The following is a 19,788-nucleotide window of genomic DNA, read 5'->3' on the forward strand; positions in this document are numbered from 1 at the left end:
AGTGCCCTTTTGGACAGATTTCAATCTGCTTATTTTATCAAAGACCAACAGTCATGACCCCAGTCAGCTTTGACCTACCTGTTCTGTGGAAATCTATAGAATCTGTTCTTTAAACTCACTTTTGAACACCTGAAATACCATGCATGCTAGTTGCTATGGACAGTCATCTCCAGGAGCCTATGCTATACGCTTAATCTGACTCCCCTTGTGTCTTTCAGTCTCTGTCATTAGCTTAATAGTTTTTAATAAAACCAAGTCATTCATAGTTAAGATATGGAAACTGGTATGTAGAGGTAAAAATAGTGTGTTTATGCTGGTTTTTTTTTTTTTTAAATAGGGGATAGCTCTTTAGAGATGAATGATAAGGATTGCAACTTGGCAGCATTTAGTAAGTGGAACTAGGTGATAGTAGTTGTTAACCTCAACAAGCAACAGGAGAAGGTATATACCTCTTCTTGTTAGTTCACAGCTACCTATGTAGTCTTACCAAGAAGTAAACTTGAATCTCACCTTTTAGAGCCAAGTACAGAACAATGAAGAGAGGAGCTTACAGTAAATCAGAGATGCAATTATACTTCCAAATGTAGGCAATTCTGTAGGACAAAAGACCCTGTTGAAGTGCAATGAGAGATGAATATATTGAGATGTTAAGACTCCAACCATCATACTATGCAAGCCTTTTTTGGATCTTAGTTCCCATCAAGACTAGAATGAACTAGAACTGGAAAAATGTAAATTAAATATAATTGACAGTTTTGTTTAGATGTGACTAGTATTGTTAGGGTTCCCCTCCCCCACAACTTCCTGAGAAATACTTAGGTATTTATAGAAAGTTTAAGGGACACATTTTATAAACAGGACTATTCAGTCTTCTGTTTGTAGGACACTAGAACATGATAGCCAATTAGACATCCTCCCAAGTCCTTTTGAGACCCTTTAGTTTCCCTAGTGGTAAAGAAACTGCCCCAAATGTGGGAGACCCAGGTTCGATTCCTGGAGAAGGAATGGCTACCCATTCCTGTATTCTTGCTGGGAGAATTCCATGGACAGAGGAGCCTGTTGAGCTACAGTTCCATGGGGTCACAAAGAGTCGGACATAGCTAAGCAGCCTACACTTTTACTCTTCAGTAATAGGGTGGGGAGGCTTCCTGGAATAGGACCCAGAATATCACAGCCCACCATTATCTCAAACAGATTAACACAGCTTAGGTCAAAGCGACTGAGCTCAAATCAGATTCTATCAACTAAACACCCCTTTTCTCTGTCTACCTCCAGCAATAAGATCCTGCTTCTTCCCTCCCCTACCATAAAAGTAAAGGACCACCTAACAAAACATGCAAGTGTAAGGTACATGCCCAAGCCTCTAGGAAGCATGGAACAAAGAGGCTAGTGCATCTTGATAGGACAGTATTAGAGGATAGTGCATCTTGATTTTCTCCTGTCCCTAGCACTCACTTTTGCATTTGTGGTCAATAAATGGGAAAGCAGGTGTGAGAGAACATTGCACATCTACTTTCCCTCAGAACAATTTGTTCTTTCATTCCTTTCAATAGGAAATTCATCACAAGTTTATAGACTGACCTCTAGTTTACGCTTTCCTAAGCAGTAGTCTCTTAAAAAGGCTAATTTTCCATCTGTGTCATGGACCCTTCGCTTTCCTGTTTTAGGCAGCATCATCTTAATTTTGGATTGCCTTCCCATTGTTATTTATCAAAATAAAATCTCACCTTTATAGGACACCAGAAAACACCCTGTTTCTTCCTTCTATTGCCAAAGTGTTAGAATTGGCTATGTGGCATGCCATCTCCATTTCTTTAGTCCAATCAAGTTTCCATTTACACTGCTAAGTAGCATCTATGGATACTAACTTAGTCCTGTTTGGTAGGCCCAATAGATGCTTCCATTCCATTCACCTTACTAAACCTTCCATATTGATTTCTTAAAGCTCTCCTTTGCTACCACAAATTGTTTTTGCTCTTCAGTATACATCATCTCTTGTTTCTCAGTACCCCCTGTAAGTATATTTCTCATGACATTAAAGTTGGGGGTCCTCTGGGCACCCCATTTTTACAGATGGGCTATTTCTGAAGATATCTGGTGATTATATTCTAGACAATTCCAGGTATTTCCCTTCCTTATTTTGGGGAGCTCCAAGTTCAGTTTTTCAACTACCTGACTGTTGTTTTTACCTGGATGTCCTGTAGGCAGTGCAAGCCAAGCTTGCCCAAAATTAAATAATTTTTCCTGTGACTCCTCTAGCTAGTGTGGCTTTCTAGCTCATCAACTTAGCATTTATACTTAAATTTTGATTGCCTAGTATCTCCTTAATTGTCCCTTCTCTCCTTAAATGTGGTCACCAAGACCTGTCATTTCTACCACTTAAACCTTAAACTCATCCATTTTTCCTGTTGTATGTCATCACTTCTAGCTAACACTGCCTTCTTAGCTTGAACTTACCCTGCTCAGCCCCCACAGTGCTTCCTGCCAGAGTGACCTTTCAGGAAACTGATGGCACCTATTTCAATGGCTATGCTACCATGGTCTTGAACTCTGCGTAGGAGTCAAGGATTAACAGATGAGTCATTCTAGCTATCTTAAGCATACGTAAGAACACAAGTTTGCAAGCCTTTAAGAGGCTTCAGGCTAGCTACTGAGAGTTACCAGAGCAGTATTCAAGAACTTGCCAACAAGGAGAGCTGATACCTTTGCCATGACCTAGAAGGTGAGGAATTAGATCTGCCTAATTTGCCTAATACCTACTAGAACAATAAGCAGTATCCCTAGATCCTGGCTTGCTGAGAGAAGACAGTCTCAGTTGCATCCAGTTAGCAGAATATGATTACATATAGAATCTTAGTTATAAGAATGTGAGAAACAAAATCTGGGAAATGAGTTTTCTATTTTCTGCAGTATAGGAAGCAAGTGGAGTACTCAGTAAGGAAAGGGGATGTACCATACTTACTATATATTCGGACCTGGTCCCAATCTTCCTATTAGCCTTATTTTGTGCTTCTCATCCAAGATTTTAGTTACACTTCTATCCTAAAACCTAGGTTGTCTTTAAAGTCAGTTACTGGACCAACCTGGAATATTGGAGGTATAGGCATCTAAGGTTTCCCAAATATCCTTCAAGACTCACTTATGAGGCTAGGTCAAAGAACAGCAGGTCCTAGTGTATCTAGATATTTGTCTACATCCTAGCAGTCCAATTTTTTGCCCTAAGACCCCGGATAATTGTGGTTTTGTTTCTTTAAGGTAGAGGGGCTATCCAAAAGATCTCCACCCTCATGGTCAGACAGTGGATGCTTTCTGTTCATGTAGCAATTGTTTTAACATTGAGAAACTGCCAAGCTGACTAAAAGCAGTTGTACTATTTTATATTCTCACCAGCAGTGATGCAATTTCCAGTTTGTCTACCTCAACATTTGTTTTCATTACTCTTGAGAGTCCCTTGGACTGCAAGGAGATCCAACCAGTTCATCCTAAAGGAGATCAGTCCTGGGTGTTCATTGGAAGGACTGATGAAGCTGAAACTCCAATACTTTGGCCACCTGATGCGAAGAGCTGACTCATTGGAAAAGACCCTGATGCTGGGAAAGATTGAGGGCAGGAAGAGAAGGGGACAACAGAGGATGAGATGGGTTGGATGGCATCACCGACTCGATGGATATGGGTTTGGGTAGACTCCAGCAGTTGGTGATGGACAGGGAGGCCTGGAGTACTGCGGTTCATGGGGTTGCAAAGAGTTGGACACAACTGAGCCACTGAACTGAACTGAACCTAATCAATGACACTTGCACGTTGCCTGTGTCAACCCCTTTGGGTCCTTCAGTGCTGGGTGTGCCCTTTTCTCTCCCTGTCCCTGTCTTTAGTCCCTATAAACCATGCCCCTGAACCCTACTCCTAAGAGTTTGGCTGATACTTTTACTGGTAGCAATTAAAGCTAATCAAGTATAGGGTCTTAGAATACAGGTTTACTAAGAAAATTTAGTGTTTGGCAGCACTTTTCTACCTAAAGACTTCCCAAAATTAGATACTTTGTTTCATGGTAGATCAGCATTGTCAGTCACCTTTTGTGGTCAGTTTTGATGAAGAACACTAACTCTGAACCACAGATTTCTCAAAAAAAAAAGAAAAAAACAAGCTCTATTTTCTTTATTAGTAACTTTGTATGGCCACTTGTATTCAATTTTTGCTTAACTCTTAAGAAGTTTTGTACCTCTGTAATATCCTCAATTTTGCGTTTTAGCACCCAAAACCTAAAATATTTACTATTTGGACCTTTGTAGAAAGGGTTGCTGACTCTATTAGAAGAGGAAAAAAAACAGAACAATTCTAAGCCTGCTCTGATACTAGCAATGTAATTCATTAAAAATAGTATCCAATTTTCACCTCTAGAAGATAGTGTAAGATCTCACCCAAACCCAGGCAGGCAGTATATTGCATTTGAAAATGTGACTATAAGGCAAATTCAAAGTAAGGCCATTTCGACTTAAGGAACAGAAACCTACAATAGCCAGTTCAGGCTGGAAGGAGTTGTAAGCCCAAAGCTCAATGTGCTCAGCTAATCCGGCTGCCTTCATTTGCCATTAAGTGGTCTCTTGTGGTTTCCATAAGCCTCTCATCACTAACCATTTCCAAAGTGAAGATTCAGTCTTTAAGCAGGTTGTGAGACACCACGTGTGAATGAGCAGACAGGCACGGAGGTACTCTCACATCACAGCCCCTGCAGCTTTATTCACTAGCGCAACTGTATTTTCAGCTTAAGTGTTAATTCCAAAAGTTAGCTACTGCTAGTTACTCACAAAACTAGTTCACTTGAGAATTGGCAGGTCAGGTGGAAGGAGCTAAGAGCTACATTTAAAAAAAAAAAAAAAAAAAACTTGTCACATTTACTGTCAGTCACTAAATACATCTCCAGTGGGTCAGACTTTCTCCATGAGACAATGTTTGGTCTTAATACTATGGCATTGATTTAAAAAAAAAAAAAAAAAGGTAGATTCAATTACATGTCACCTTTTACTCCACTCTGCAAGTTACAGATGTTTATAGCCTCCTATGTTCATGGAACTTCAGTGAGTAGGCTTATGTATGACAGAAGTAGCCATCATTTTCAAGTCTTTAGACACAGCAAAGTATCCCCAGAAGTTAGCTTTGAGAAGTCAGGTTTATGTATTCCTCACCACAGATAGATTACATGTCTAGTTAGAGTCCTATTCACCATACTTATATTTCATATAGAAGCCCAAGGTTGCCATAGTCTCTAGAATGCCCAGGAAGTTATTGAAGTCTAGAAATGAAAGAAAATACATAGCCTAAAGATATTTCAGAGAGGTCATGGAATTATGGTCAAGACTACAGAGAACTCTGGGAAGTCTACAAGATCCCTGATCTGAGGCCAGGAGATTGGAAGCCCAGCGTTTGACCGTAGCAAGTATTGATGGTCAGGATAGAAGGAGTAGTGCCACCAGCAGTGGTTCTGCAAGTACAACTGCAGAAGTCAGAATTTCCTACTTTTATGTCTGTTTATATTTCTAAACATTAGAGTAGAAAAAGGAATGAGGTTTGACCTTGAGGGTAAGAAGTCATTAACACCCAAATCACCAGTCATACAGAATGAGACTAGAGAAGGGTGGAGCAGAAATATTTGAGCTTGTTTAGTCATATAAAAATGAGACTGGTGACTGGAAAAGATATCAGTACTAGAAAGTGACAAGAGGAATTCCCAGCAAATGAGAAGAGAATTCCAATGGGAGAGATTAAGGGCATCAACAGGTAGTTCAGGAGAAGGAAAGAATGATTTGTACAGTTTTGCTCATCAGAGATACAATTTTATAGTGATCATCTTTCCCCCATCAAGTTAAGTCTGTGTTCTAATGGAGATGAGGTAGGAACACTGCCAACTTGAAGGAGTGGTCTACCAGCTCTGAGGGGTGGTTGCACTTAGTAACAAGGAATGTGCCTGTGTCCAGCAGTCCTGTGGGTAGGGAGACCCTTCAGACCGCCAATGCAAGGCATTGAGAGGCTGTCAGGTCTTCATAGCATAGACAAAGATGTTAGCAGCACTGAATGCCCACTATACCACTAGCACCACCACCTCTCATGCAGCAGCAATGTGGTGGAGTCTCAGAGTCTGATTGGATGTGCTCCCTCTCTTCAGCATAGTAATTTCCCCCAGGTTGAGTTCCTAGTTCTAGCCTCACCCCACTCCCACGGCTTCAGAATGGAGTGAGAATCCCAACAAGTCTCCAGTGCTGCTCCTGGGGTAGCCCATGAACTAAGCACAGGCCAGACAGCCCTACTCAGGGCCCCTCATTGACTCTGGGTAACAGTTCTCCAGGCTTACAGCACATGTTGCAAACCCAGACCCAGCTTTCCAAAGCCACGTGCTGTCTCCAGTCATTTGGCATTTGATGTTCTCATGATAACCACATTCCTGAAACTACTAGAGGAGTCTAGGAAGCACTAGACATCAAGTTTTGACATAGCTGAACTAATACAGATCAGGTCACTTGGTTCATAGTTCAGTTCAGTTGCTCAGTCATGTCTGACTCTTTGCAACCCCATTGATTGCAGCATGCCAGGTTTACCTGTCCTTCACCAAGGGACATAGTAACAGACCCCAAATCAAATTCACATGCACCATGGGTAAGAACTGGCCTTCTACTAGACTTCATGAGCCCAACTTTAAGTTCAGTTCAAGTCACTGAGTCCCTGGAGTTACTGATTTGTTCCTTTACTTCGTGTCTCACCCAGAACTCAGGTAAACAGTGCTGGCAGAGAACACCAGGTCCTCTGAATAAACCAAGCTGAGGCCAACTCTCTGAAAAAGAGAGGCCATCGTCCCTACGCTGACCTGAGGCTTTAATCCCAAACACAACGTCATGGGTGAAAACATACCCAAAAGTCCTCTTAAAAGCAAGGGGACCAAAAAAAAAAAAAAAGGAAAAAACAAGGGGACTAAGGAGCCAGTTACTCTGCAGTCAGGGTGGGGGAGGGGTTGGGACAGTGGACAGCTTGCCTCCCCTAGAGTGGAGCCTCCACCTTAGGAACAAGCCAAGCATTACTAGGGCTCCAGTATTCTTACTCTGCTGTGCACTCAAGGCAGAGGCCCCAGCCCATACTGGGGCTGGGGAAGGAGGGAACCCCACCTGTCAGCTGCCCTTCAGATGTGTTGCAGAGACAATCATATATACAATTATGGCTCTGTCTCAGACTTGAGAGGGAGACTTCACCCCCAAGACCCAAAGACAGTCTGAAGAACTTAGGATCCTTCTGCTTCTTAAGTTCCATGCAATCCAGGGGGAAAACCATGGCATGCAGGGATGTTCTGGGATTATTTGGGTGAAAACCAGCTCTAGCATGTGAGGAGCTTAAGTCATTGCTGTCCATGAGAAAAAACACTGAGTAAACTAGAGTCAATGATTTCTTGGGTCCATTAGAAAACCAAGGTCCTAGGGCAAACCTCCATGCCAAAGCTTACAGATAGAGGAGTATACAGAAGCATAACCAACATCCAGAAGATCTGGGAACCAGGAACTGGAAGAAACTCTGACAGGAACTAGAGGCCAAGTTGCTGGACTAGCTTGAGAGAGAGATTCTAGAGGCCGTAGTAGTAGAAGGCCCTGTACTTCATGGGTTTCTTACTTTTAGAAATACCAGCCTCTCGTGATCATCAGAAAAATCCTCTTTTCAGGCAGGTAGAAGGGAAAAGCTACCACTTTGAAATAGACCTCTATTTTATGGAGGGTGCTCTGGGCATATCTTCCAAGGGCAGCTATGTTAGTCTCACCTGACCCAGGGAAAGGATATTTAGCCAGATCCAGCCCCTCTAGCTTTCCTGTCTCATAGGAGCTGAGGCAAGAGGCCTAGAGGCACTTCTGAAGATCATAGCTCAAGGACTCAGGCTTGCTACAAATCAGACTATATGATACTTTCTCTCTTTTCTACCCCTCACCAATGTGGATTACAACACATTGATCTGAGCCACAAGACCCAAATCCTATTTAAGGAGGTGTTCTTAGGGGATAGGCAATAGCAAAGGGGAAAAAACTAGAGCCTCTGGCCCCTGCAGCTACCTTCTGCTCAACCAAGTCCAATTATCAGTTTCTATCACCAATAGGACTAGATTTCACCAAGCATTCACAAAACATGCTAAAAGGCACATAACATCTGGAAAGAAAGCAAGTATCAGAATCAGACTTAGATTTTGGAATGGGAATCAGATAGGAAATGTAAAGTGATTGATTAATATGTTAAAGATTCAAGTGGGAAAAGGCAACATGCAAGAACAGAGGGGTAACATAAGATGGAAATCCTAGAAATGTTTAAGAGGAAGTGCTAGAGGCACTTCCCTAGTGGACTGGAATCTGCCTTACAATCCAGGGGACTCAGGTTCGATCCTTGGTCAGGAAACTAAGGTCCCACGTGCTGTGAGCCTGCTCACTCCAGAGCCCACGCTGCAACCAAGACCCAATGCAGCCAAATAAATTATTTTAAAAAGGAAATGCTAGAGGTTAAAACACTGGTGGAAGTTAAGAATACATTTGGTGGATTCATCAGTAGATCAGATACTGCTGAGGAGAGAAATAAGAACTTGAATATAATGTCAACTTAAGCTTCTCAAATGCAATGAGGAAAAAGAAAAATCGGCTCAGATCTCTGGCCAGAAGGTCTTCAGTTAGTCCTCTTCCGCATAGGCCCAGAAGCAAGTGTTCTAAGTAAGAAGGATCCTGGACCAACTCTGCATGAGGTTCTCCATTCCCAAGGCAACCAAGTCCTGTCTGTGGCTAATGGGCAGAGCAGTGGAGCCTTCCCCAGTTCTCTACAGAGATCACTACCTCTCTGCCTGTATCTGGTAACCAGCTGGGGTTACCCTGCCAGGCCTGGATCTGCAGGTCAGTGCTGGCCTCGCTGCCAGCCATCTTTCTTGGAATAGGAGGTATGCAGGCCCTAGATCTCTGTACTTGTCTCTTTCCCCATAGTTATAGCATGTTCTTGAATTCCTAGTATCCTAGTGCTGCTGCCCAGTTTCCAGCATATCCTGATACCCTAAGAGTTTTGAAGGCAATGAGATGTTAGAACCATAGATCTGCTGCTCCCCCTTGCAAGAACTCTCACTTGGAGGCATATTCTAGGTGGCCAGCTTCCCCAGCCTCGGTAGTCCCTTTTTGAAGCTTCAGCGCCTGCAATCTGAAGTATGAAAGGCTTTGCTGCCTTCCAGAAAGCCATTTCAGTTACCCCCACATAAACCTGATACTCTTCTGCCTCGAGCCCTGCCTGTCCAAGATGATCCCAGGTAGACCTTATACCTGGAGGAGGAAATGGCAACCTACTCCAGTATTCTTGCCTGGAAAATTCCAGAGACAGAGGAGCCTGGCAGGCTACAGTCCATGGGGTCGCAGAGTCAGACATGACTGAGCACACACACATGCATATACATAGACCTCATACTAATACTTACCATAGCCTCTTGTTGAAGCAAGGGCAGGCTAGACAGTCAAGAGTCACCAAAAGTGGTCTCTTAGAAGTTTTAGCTGGCAGAGTGTAATGTGGATTCCCTGTATGTGTGCATGCTAATTCATTTCAGTCATGTCCAACTGTTTGTGACCCTATGGACTGTATCCTGCCTGGCTCCTCTGTCCATGGAATTCTCCAGGCAAGAACACTGGAGTGGGTTACCATACCCTCCTCCAGGGGATCTTCCCAACCCAGGGACTGAACTCATGTCTCTTATGTCTCCCATATTGGCAAGGAGATTCTCTACCACTAGCACCCCCTGGGAAGTCCAACCTGGGTTCCCTACCCACATCAATACCCCTGCTCTGCAACAGGAATTTGCCCTTGTCAGTAGGGCAGCATCTTCAACTCACTTATGATCTGACTTTAAAAGATAAGAATTCTGAAGATTCAGGAGAAACCAGGTGAGAATTAGAATAGAAGTTTCAGCATCATTGGATGTTAAAGCCCAGGGTTTTTACAAGTCAAATAAACAAACAAAAAACCCATAAATGATTTTTCTTGAAGAATCAAGAGGCAGAACTGATAAAAGCTAAGGGGCAAGGATCTTTCGAGTAGACATCAAGATGGTGTGATGTAGGGTTCGGAAACAAGACTAGGAGATCCAGGTAGTGCCTAGTATATATGTAAGCATGAAGGCTAGTGTCTAACATAACCTGAGCCTAGAGGGGACTTGGGGATGGGAGCATCTCCTGTGACCCACCGATAGGGACCAGGGATGTTCATGCTGCTTGCAAACTTTCTATTAGTCTACCCTGATTTGATCTAGGTGGTCTTTGATATTATCACTGATCATCTCCACTGCCTTCGCCAGCAACATCCAGGGAAGAGGCCCCATGGTCTAATTAAACTGACCTTGACCTTCCTTCTCCATGTCAAGATGGAGTAGCAGGTACACAGTGTTTGTTCTACCTGTTCCCTAGGAGTTGTTAGGTGGACAAACAGGCACATAAGGAATCAATCCTTCCCTAGTCTGCAGAGACACTGGTGCCTGCTTAGGCCCTACCCTCCTATACTGGGATATATCTCCCGGATAACACAATTTCCTCCAGTTCCCAAAGCAGCTCCCCCAGCTCACAGCCATACTTCTCTCTCCTCCCTAGCATTGTAAGCTTCACTGCCTCCAGCCCAGGAGGATGCTGACCAGCTTCCTCCCTCAGGGTAATAGGTTCAGCAAGACCCAGGATCATTAACAAACATGACTCAAGTCACTTCCTTTCATCCACATGGCAGGGACTTGTGACGTCATGTCAAGCATAGAAGACTCAAGAGGAAGAGAGAAAGGGACAGAAGTTAAGGTGTCCGAGAATTTCCTAAATAAGACAAGCCCAAAGGTCTAAGTTCAAACTTTCAGGCTGAATAGATTAAGAATGTAGGCATGTCAGTTTAGGTAACAAATCCCCGGAAGAGCCTAGAAGAACACTGCTAAGGCTCATAGTCGATTTTCACAGGGCAAAAGAAGCCAGGACATAGTTGGAATGACACTTTGACAACGAACAGGGTAGAAGTCAGTCCAGAACTCTTTACCTGCCAGAGATATCCTTCAGAATTTAAGATGAATACAAAATGTCACCAGCAGACTCACAGTAAAGCTGAGTTTGGCCAGAAGGCAAGTGATTTCAGATGGAATCCCAGATATCTAGAAGGGGTGAAGTACCCAGGAAAGGTATAGTCAGTAAAGTCAAGATTCAGAGAGAAGCAGTAGGACTATGTAAGCAAAGCTGTAAGAACCTATATGGAACACAGCAATGTCTGGGTGAGGTTAAGCTGCTATTCAAGTAGTCAGTTACTCAGAGTTACTTTCCATCCACCCCAGGATTAGAAGACACTGTAAAGCTTCAAGTCTATTAACACAGAGAACTGAAAGCCGGCTACAACAGTAAAGGCAGTTTAGTCCTTTGTCTCTTGCAAAGGGCTTTGCATCTTCCAAAGAAAAGTTGTACAGGCAAGTCCCTACACTGTGCTCTGGGTCTCCCCATTGCCCCGTTATCTGTCATGAGACAGAAAGAGGTACCAAGAGAGGGTCTGAATGTCCTCACAACTTCTCAAACACTCCGGTAACCTAAGACATCAGAAAAAAGTAAAGAACCAGGAAAAGACTGGCATTAAGATCAAGAGCAGACAGCCTTACCTGTGAGGCAAAGAAGGCAAGGAGTACCTTCCAAACCACTCAGTTAAAAGCATAGTACAAGAAAGCAAAGACCTAGGAATTTCACAATGGACTTAGTATATTTTATTAAGTACTTGTTTCACTTCTGTGTGCTAGGACTGCCAGAATCAGGGCAGCCAAACTTGTAATCAACTGATGATTCCCTTTGAGACTGTTGGAAAATGAGGGGTTTGCATCTAGTTTCTGCTCTTACAGTGCTGATCTCACTTGCTACCTCCCCTCTATCAGGATCTGGCCCAGAAGAGTGAGCTAACTAAAAACACAGGCAGCCACAGGATGGGAGATGGTGTGACCTGGAAGGGGGTGGTTCTCCCAGGATAGGAGGCAGCCTGGTGGCTGTGGAGAAATTCAGAACCAAGGTAGCTGGAATTATGTTCCTGCTTCTCACCTATTACTCTGGGATGGAGCTTACCTCATACCTGCAGCAACTCAATTTTATAGGCCAGGGAAAAAGTCAAGACCTGGCAGAATCCATGAGCTAAGGAAGAACAGGTGGGGAATTGTTTGACAAGGGACCATCTCCCCTCTGCCACCCTCTCCCAATGGCTGGGTATTTACAGTCTAACTGTTCTATCACCTCTTACACCTGGTAAGCAAGGGCAGGCTCTGCCCTAAGAAAACCTTTTGTGCGGTCACAAGTGATGAGCTGATTTCTCAGCACCAGAGTGCTTCACCCTAGGGTTCATCTTTCCTCCCACCCGGATCTCAGTGAGACCTTTTCTGGCCTCCCTGCATAGATATTGCTGGAGGTAGTCAACACCCCCAGGGAAAATGAACTCAAGCCAAGTGAGACATTAGGAATGCAACTATTCCAAGGTGGTTAACTGCATCAGATTCCAGAGGTAGAAATAACAGAACAGACCAAAGACTTTATAAGTTCAGTTAGGCATGAAGATAGTTAAAATTAAGGATATGTCTAAGAGTTCCATCACTTCATGGCAAATAGATGGAAAACAATGGAAACAGTGACAGACTTTATTTTCTTGGGTTCCAAAATCACTGCAGATGGTGGCTGCAGCCATGAAATTAAAAAACACTTGCTCCTTGGAAGAAAAGCTATGACAAACCTAGACAGAATATTAAAAAGCAGAGACATTACTTTGCCAACAAAGGTCCGTCTAGTCAAAGCTATTGTTTTTCCAGTAGTTATGTATGAATGTGAGAGTTGAACTACAAAGAAAGCTGAGCGCCGAGGATTTGATGCTTTTGAACTGTGGTGTTGGAGAAGGCTCCTGAGAGTCCCTTGGACTGCAAGGAGATCCAACCAGTCCATCCTGAAGGAAATCAGCCCTGGATATTCATTGGAAGAACTGATGCTGAAGCTGAAGCTCCAATATTTTGGCCAACTGGTGCAAAGAACTGACTCACTAGAAAAGACCCTGATGTTGGGAGAGATTGAGGGCAGGAGGAGAAGGGGACGACAGAGGATGAGATAGTTGGATGGCATCACTGACTCAATGGACATGAGTTTGAGCAAGCTCTGGGAGTTGGTGATGGACAGGGAGACCTGGTGTGCTGCAGTCCATGGGGTTGCAAAGAGTCAGACATAACCGAGCAACTGAACTGAACTGATGTCTAAGAGACTGAATTTGGCTAAGAATCAGGCAAACTTACTTGGAGCATGAATCAAAAAGCCTCCCAGAAGGAAAGATCAAAAGTAGTTAGAAAAGCCAAGACATGGAAGCTGGACAAACCAGTAGTTATGATGAAGGAATCTTAAAGACAGGAATGTCTGAAGGGACTGCTCAAGGTTTTGAGATATTGAGGACAGAGTGAAAAGGCCCATAGAGAAGGGAAAGGTAAGGATATTTAGCCCTATAGGAGTCAGCTCTGGGATTCTTACACTTTAGAGCCTTCTTAGACTCTAGTCATTGGAAGTTGGAGGAAGGCACGTCACTCCAGACGAGAGTCAGACTCACTTCCCAGTGAATGTGAGTGGAGGGGTGAGGCCAGGCTCCCTGAGGAGGTGGCCTTCCAGAAAAGGGAGCTAGGAGGGTGCCTGTCCAAGCACAGAGGGAAAGTTGGGGACCCTACCTCTGCAGGCAGGACAACATCTAGATCTCTGAGCAAGGGCCCATCATAACCCACATGATGGATGGAAGAGCACCCTGGCCCCCTGTCAGATGGCAGGAGGCACTGGAGCCAGCATTGCACAGCCTTTGAGGCCCCAGCTGCTGGCCTAAGGCCTGGGAGGGCCAGGGCAGCCCTCCTCAGGCTGCTCCAGCTAGGGAGGGGGCACCTGCAAAACGTTTGATGCCGCTTACCCAGCTGCTTCCACTTAGTTTTGGCGGCAGCCTCACTCCAGTCCCTCACAGTGCTGTGTCCTTTTCACACGTGGTCCACTCACCCTCCTCGCCCCGGTTCTTTCTCCCGGGAGAGTGACTCCAGCCTCCTTAGCTTGACCTCAGCCCTCAGTCCAATATCTACCACAGTCTGACTTCTCTTCAAAGAAGGGGGTGTTAACACCCTGCATCGTTGTGAGGGAGAACGGACCCTTTTCCCACCTGCAGCATGTATTCCTGCTACTACCCTCCTTGCCCCCACTTGGTGAAGTGGGGCCATATACCCCCACTCAGGGATCAGCCAGTGTCCAGCCTCTCTTCACAGGAGCCTCCCCTGCTAGCCTGAAGGCCTCAAGGCAGCATAGGAACCATCCCATTCATCCTTGGCATGGGCTTCCATCGTACAGCCAGGATCCCACTACATGGATGTGGGAACCTTGGAAGCCCAGTGGGATAGTGTTGAAGGATATGTTCCCACCACATGACCACTGGTTGGAAGGGGACCAGGTCACCTAAGAAGCTCTGCTTAGGACCTTCAGCCCAGCATGTGGGCTTTCGCAAGTCCTTTCCCATCCAGCCACGGCTGGTTCACACGTCATGCCCAGGAAGTCAAGAGCCATTTACAACTGCCTCCAAAGTCAGAGGGCCTGCTCTGTACTGGGGACAAGTGGGGAAGGAGACAGAGAACCCCACCCAGCCTTTGAAGGCTCTCCTGCCAAGAAGGCGTGTATGAACAGCATAGCTGGAGCAGGGGCTGAGCATTGCTATGACAATAGCAAGGCATCCACACTAGGGATCCTGTGGCCAGGCCTCCTTTCTACAAGGCCCTCTGGTTCTAGTTCCTTCACCTGGGAGCCACAGCATAAGAATCTAGCTGAACGTGTCGTGAGTGTATACAACTGAGGTGACATCTCCTGGCTTCAGCTCAGATATATGGAAATCCTCAGGTCCAGGCTTCAGGGACTCCCTGGCCACAAGCTTGTTTTCCTCACCATGGCACCTGAAGACAGAATAAGAGAATTCTGCCTACCTGGATTTTGGGACAGCTGGTTGTGCAAGATGTGGGTCCCACACACGAGGCCTAGGCACAGGACCTGGGTCTCTGCAGAGCCCTTTGTGTCAAGCACACAGGCACCGAGCTTCCTGCCAGCTTCCTAAGCCACAGATGAAGCCAGACGGTGCCACACTGGAATTCTCGCAGTAGACACCAGGGGTTCAGGTGAGACCGAGGCTGCTAGGGAATTTCATGGCCACCTGGCCATTAGCTCCTTTACAAGCCAGTCAGTGGTTTAGGGCCCCTAGTCTCCTTTCCAAATCCCAGCCTTGCTCAAAGAAGGCCCTTAGTTCTAATGACCCAGCCTAAAGCTTGTGTTCCAGGTGCAAGAGTGTCCTCCCCTGGGATCCAGTCTGTGGCATTGCCTGGACATCAGAAGCAGTAGCTAATGGAGGCCCTCCCAAGAACAGAGATGCAAGACCTTGGTCATTTCACTGACCAAGCCCAATACTCAACCTCTTTCCCCAGCCAACTACCCAGGGTCTGCCCAGCTCAGGAACTCAAGCCCAGGCCTTCTTAGCAGATCAGTCTTCCCCAAGTACCTGGAGTCCAAGGATGCCAGGTATTCCCCTGGAAGCCACTCCTTCCACCCACAAGGGGTCTATTCCAGCCACACTCCAAGGGCACGGTCAGGTTCCCATCCAGCCCAGACCACAGGTGCTGGCCCAAGCCCCAGCTTCCCTTCTCCTCCCGACTCCACCCTTTGTCGGGTGGAAACCCTGCATAGCAGTGCACCAGGGCCTTCTCATCCCAGCATTTCTTTCCTCCCAAATGGTTGGGAGGCCCCCAGATAGGCTGCTGTGCTGAGCACCAGATCTATGCTAGTTCCTCCAACCAGGACTGCCCTCCTCTGGGGGAGGCTGCCAGGCCCCATCCAACTGAAGCAGGAGGTATTGGGTGGGGGTGGGGGTGGGGGTGGGGGGGAGGGGTCCAGAGTGCTGACAGAGGCAGGATCTGGATGCATCCCCAGGCCAGCAGCCTCCCATCCCGAGCACTGGCCGCTAGATGACACCACGCTGAAGTCAGGCTGGCTTTCAGAGATCCTGCACAGCCTCTTACCAAAGTCCAAATCAGAGAGGTGTAGCCAGTCACAGGTGAGTTGTCTTCTCCCGGTCCAGAGCAAGCACATCACCCGGAGAGCCAACCTTCAGCCCCGCAGTCAAGAGACCGAGTTTGGTGGTCTGAGCCTTCAGTCGGAACTTCATCTTCATCAGCCACCAGCGTGCATGTGTTCCCTTGGTCATGGCTCTCCTAGAGTCAGTTCTACTCAATCCCAGACCAAAGCAAGGGGCTAAAGGGATCTATGTGAAGCCAGTAACCCTCTTGGACTGTGGTCAGTGGGTAAGGAGTCCAGGCACTATCCTTACCCACTTTGGCCTGGGATTGAATGGGAGAAGGTGTGTCCACCAAGGGTTCTGCTAGGCATTGAGGGGACACAGTAGCCAGCAGCTGGCCTGTCTGGCAAACTGGCTAAGGTACTGCATGAAGGTTATTATAGACCCCTGATCCTACTGCTGCTTCTAGAACCATGGTTCTCAAGCCTTTAAATACATTAGAATCACCTGGAAGTCTTTTTAACATACAATTGCTGGGCCCTATCCTCAGAGTTTCTGATTCTGTAAGCCTAGGGTAAGGCTGGAGAATCTGCATTTCAAAGATATTTCCAAGTGATACTAATATTTCTAATTAAGGCTCACACATTGAGTTCTAGAGTTTTCAGAGATGAAAAGGGTCTGTGCCTTTCACTTAAATGAAGGTACAGGTGGATTTGGGTTTATCAGAATAGTTTTAATGCATTGTGGTTGATCCTGGGATTGGATAAGGAGAGTAACCTGCCTTAGTCTTGAAGGTCTTTGGGGACATCTAACATCAGCAAACCCTGGGGTACTGTATCTTGGAAATGAAGCTGTGTCTTTCCTACTGCTGGGCTTCCTAGAGTGGAGTCGCAGCAGATGGGAGAAGTTAGGCAGATGAAGAGGGTGGGGAGTGAGAAGAGTACATCCTAGATATCAGAGCAGATGGGTCTCAGGCCCAGCTCTGCCCCCAGCTCCCTCAAGGGACACCAGAGAGTTACTTGCTGGGGTCGGATCCCATCTGTCATTAGTTCAGCCAACCTTTATTGAGCACCTATTGTGAAGGGGGCACTTGTTGCATGCTGGGAGGTGGTGGTTAAAGATGCAGCCCTTTGCCCGGAGGAGTTTGCAGCCTGTGGGGGAGTGACAGGAAAACAGGGGCAAACACAGGTAGCAGCGGGGAGCCCCTCCTGTTGCCCCCAGACCTGAAGAGAAGGAGAGGCAGCCAGAGGGGAAGGCCAGCCCAGTCATTTTGAGGCAAGCTGTCCCCCCAGCTCTAGAAAACAAGCTCACCAGCTTTCAGGGAGAAGAGGTGATAGACTGAAATTAGACACAAAATCAAGTTTTAAAACTTATCCTCCCTGCCCTGGAGAGGCTCATTCTGAGGCAAACTGTGGGTGATATGTTTTATTGTTTATACAAGCGTATAGTTTACCAAGAGTGTGGGAGGTGAAGACACTGAAGCCCAGGCTCCGTCTGACCAATTTAGGCCGACTCTCTGGGGGCAGGACCCAGGCATCAGGAGGTTCTCTGCACAGAACCCTTGTTGGTTGGAGAATCACTGGCCTGGATTAGGAGGAAAAAGAGATCAGTGGGGACAGGGCAGTTCCAGACAAGGGAGGGACAGTGCAGACAGGCGTCCTAGAAAGGTGAACCTCCCAGTGTGACTACTGGAGGGGGAAGAAGGGAGACAGGGTGGAAAGGGGGTTTGGGGCCCAGTTCTGCAAAGGGCCTTCCTTGAAAACCTGAGAGGTTAAACTTTCACTTCATGGCCAGTGGGGAGCCACTGAAAATCTCTGAGGAGGGGCACAAGTGATGAAAGCTGAGTAACCAGCCTCAGCTTCCTCCTGCCTCCTCTCTCCCTCCTAGATGTTAAGGAATGGGCTTGAGCCTCAGGAGCCCATTCTGATAGAAGATGCAACTTTAGGAGGACACTGATGGAGAGACACCCCAAACCAAGAGATCAGAGGATGACAATCCATCAGAATTGACTCCTGCTCCTTTGCCATCATTCAAAATTTCCTGTGTGGCCTTGGGCAAGTGGTTTAGTGTGTCTGAGCTTAGTGGTCAAAGATAGCTCTCCTGCCTACCAGGAATACAGGCAGTGGGCAAAACTGTGCTTTGAAAAAGTGAAAGCCGGGTCCAAAAGTAAGGTACATTTAGTATCCTTTGCTGAGTGCAGCTAGGGCAGGAGGTGCTGGGTGGGGGTGGGGGGCCAGGGAATTCAGATGATTGGGAGAACATTTGAACAAGATCACTTCCTGTTAAGGCCCAAACCTGGGAAAAAGAAAGTGGAGTGAATACATCTATTTTTCATGATCCCAAGCTTGAATGTGAGAAGACAGTAGCAGGGTTGATATGGGATAGAAAGCAGATGAAACATTGATAAGAACTTGATGAATAATGCAGGAGGGGCCAAGCCGCAGATATGGAGACAGGACCCTAAGGTGCCCCTCTCAGACTCAGCTTACCTGAAAAAATGCAATTACACATGTGACTTTGAGGAACTAAGGGGCTGGGGCTGGAGCAGGGAGTCACAATGAGGAGTTTCCTCTTCAGAATTCACACCTGTTTTACTGTGTGACCTGGACACATGGTGTCACCTCTCTGGGCCTCATTAGAGCTACTTTACCTTCTCCCCAAATTAGGCTAGAACTCAGACATTTGCTTGGGTTATTAATACACTGCTCTGACCAAATTGGCATCAATATAGGTCCATGTGGTGTAAAATGGTAAGACGAGTCTAAAGTGAGTGATGAGAAATAAAAAAGCAAATTTTTCCATTGATTTTTAAAAAATTGAGCTATGGGGCTTTCCTGGTGGCTCAGTGGTAAAGAATCTGCTTGCAGTGCAGGAGACACAGGAAGCTCAGATTTGATCCCTGGGTCAGGAAGATCCCCCTGAGGAGGAAATGGCAATCCTCTCCAGTATTCTTGCCTGAAGAATCCCAAGGACAGAGGAGCCTGGTGGGCTACAGTCCATGGGGTTGCAAAGAGTCAGACACGAGTAAGTGACTGAGCACACACACATAGTTGATGTACAGTATTGTATTTCAGGTGTACAACATCATAGTGATTCACAATTTTTAAAAGTTATACTCCATTTATAGCTATTATAAAATATTGGTTATATTGTCAGTGTTGTACAGTCCATCCTTGTAGCTTATTTATTTTATACATAGCAGTTTTTATCTCCTAATCCCCTGCCCCTTTCTTGTCTCTCCTCACTGATAACCACTAGTTTGTTCTCTCTATTTATGAGTCTGTTTCTTTTTTGTTACATTTGCTAGTTTGCTTTTTTTAGATTCCATATAAGTGATGTAATGCAATATTTGTCTTTTTCTGACTTATTTCACTTTAATACCCTCCAAGTTCATCCATGTTGTTGCAAATCGCAAATTTTCCTTCTTTTTATGACTGAGTAGTATTCCTCTGTGTGTGTGTGTCTGTGTCTGTGTCTGTGTATAACGTCTTCTTTATCCATTCATCTATTGATGGACACTTGGGTTGCTTCCATATCTTGGCAATTATAAACAATGCTGTTATGAACATTGGGTGTGTATATCTTTTTTAATTTGTTCTTTCTTCCCCACCCACCCCACCCCCACTTTGGTTATGTAACTGGGAGTGGAATTGCTGGTATGGTAGTTCTGTTTTCAGTTTTTTTAAGCACCTCCACACTATTTTCTGT

Source organism: Odocoileus virginianus, chromosome 7 (assembly GCF_023699985.2).
Source record: "Odocoileus virginianus isolate 20LAN1187 ecotype Illinois chromosome 7, Ovbor_1.2, whole genome shotgun sequence".
In the NCBI taxonomy this organism is placed as follows: Eukaryota; Metazoa; Chordata; class Mammalia; order Artiodactyla; family Cervidae; genus Odocoileus; species Odocoileus virginianus.